Genomic DNA, 2,267 nt, shown 5'->3' on the forward strand with positions numbered 1-2,267 from the left:
AAGAAGAAGAAGAAGAAGAAGAAGAAGAAGAAGAAGAAGAAGAAGAAGAGAGAAGAAGGAAGACAAAATAGTTGACCCTAGCGCAGCACTAGGGAGATAGGGGCAGAAAGATGAGCAGTTTGAGGTCATGTTCAGCTGCATATGAAGTTCTCGGCCAGCTTAGGTAACTTAAGACCCTGTCCCAAACAAACAAACAAACCAACATAATGATCTGGCTTGGTGACACATGCCTACAATCACAGTTCTAAGAAGTTAGAGACAGAATCAGGAGTTCAAAGCCAGTTTCTTCTATTTTTGTGAGTTCAAGACTACTCTAGACTATATAAGAACCTGTCTCAAGCTGGGTGGTGGTAGTGCATGCCTTTAATCCCAGCACTCAGGAGGAAGAGGCAGGCAGACTTCTGCGAGTTCAAGACCAACTTGGTCTACAAGACCTAGTTCCAGGACAGGCTCCAAAGCTACAGAGAAACCCTGTCTTGAAAAATAATAATAATTTAAAAAAGAACCTGTCTCAAAAGACCAAAACAAAATTTACGGAAAAAAAGAGTGTGATAAATTAGCTTCCTCTATTCTTCTGACAAGTATAGAGGAAGAACTTTGAGTGACTTCCTAGTAAAATAGTCATGAATGTTTTTTCTTTTGTTTCCCCCAACTTCAGACAAAGTCTGTGTAACCATGCCTGGCTTGGAGCTCACTATGTAGAGCAGGCTAGCTTTGAATTCTGCTGGCCTCTGCCTACTACATTAGGACTAATGGCTTGCACCACTACTCCCAGTCCAGAATCAAATATTCTTCTAAAAACAGATCTTTAAAGTAAACATTTTCTAGTTTAATTGTCGCTGATTTACTAGGCTACTTAGAAAGTGAGGAGATCATACAAAATTCTGCCTAAAGGTGTCTGGTCTCCAGCAGCTGCAGTTCACTGTGCCACCTCCTACAGGGCCAGCAATGTGTTCTCGGGTACCCTCTTGCCCTTGGCCATGGAGTGAGAAGGTCTCAAGCTCCTGTCATCTACTTGGCACCGCTCATCTCAGTGTCAGTAAAAAATAGGACCTGACTAGTCCGGATTTCAGTCCTTGTCAGAGTCAAAGATGATTCAACATCACTTATAAACCCGATGAAAATTCTTAACAACAGAAATTTCATAGCTTTCTTGATGCCTTGGAAAAGGTTCCTGATTTCCAGAATACCATTTCCCCCCTGTGTGGTAAAATAATATCTTCTGTGCTTAGTTACAAAGAAATATTATTTGAAACAGATTCAAACATTATTTTTGCTACTTGTATTTATGACTTTCCACTGGGCCAACTTCACCGCACTGTTGTGCCAAGAACATCACCATGTGATGTCTGGGGAAGTACTTTGGTTGTATTTTGTGTCTTTTGCTGGGACTTTGCTTAATCTGATGTCCTGTCTCTGTGTTTCCAAGACTCATCCCTGCCTCCTGTCCAAGATATCACCTGTCACAGCAAATCTCATTTTATGGCTACAGCCATGTGCAGCATGACATGTGGGGTCACGATGAGCCACACATGTGAGAGTGACATCAAAAATTACAGTCCCTAATGATGGGATAAGGATCTTTGTGCCGTTGCCCTGTGGTCTTCACAGAGTGGTGAAATGCCCAGAAGATACAGTTCTCAGGACCTAGCTCTGTCATTAAAGAACACATGACTGTGTTTGTTTACAGTAGAAAGACAGCCCCCTAAGACAGAAGCAACACTATTCGGTCTTGGCCTTGCTCTCTTTGTTGTTTTTATCCAGTGCTCTCAGAACCAACCACAAAGTTTCACTCAACTGTGGTTTATTGTGTCACATGGCACTCTGCCCTGGTCATCTTCAGAAGGTAGAAGATAATGGGGTAGAAGATATGAAAGCACTTTGAGAAGAAGAAGAAACCTGCATCCAAATGGAAGGCATACTTAATCATCTTTAAAGACTAGCAGAAGTTAGGGCTTGGAGAAATGGCTCAGCAGCTAAGATCATTCATTGCTATTGCATAGGATCCAGGTTAGATTCCCAGAACCCACATTATCATAGTTCATGACCATCCAATTCCCCCTCAGGCCTCCACAAGTACTAGGCATGAGCATGGTGTGCATACATACTTGTAGATATTCATACATATACACTAAAAAACCACACACACATTTGAGTAATGTGTAAATTTGTTGGTGATTGCCTAGGTCAACTATTCAAACCCTGTGTTGAAGTCTTAGATATACCCTTCAAAACAGAAAGGAACATGGGCAGTTTTGAAAGTCACA

The sequence above is a fragment of the Alexandromys fortis genome, unplaced genomic scaffold (genome assembly GCF_014885135.2).
Source record: "Alexandromys fortis isolate MF-2015 unplaced genomic scaffold, M_Fortis_MF-2015_v1.1 scaffold_14, whole genome shotgun sequence".
Classification (NCBI taxonomy): Eukaryota; Metazoa; Chordata; class Mammalia; order Rodentia; family Cricetidae; genus Alexandromys; species Alexandromys fortis.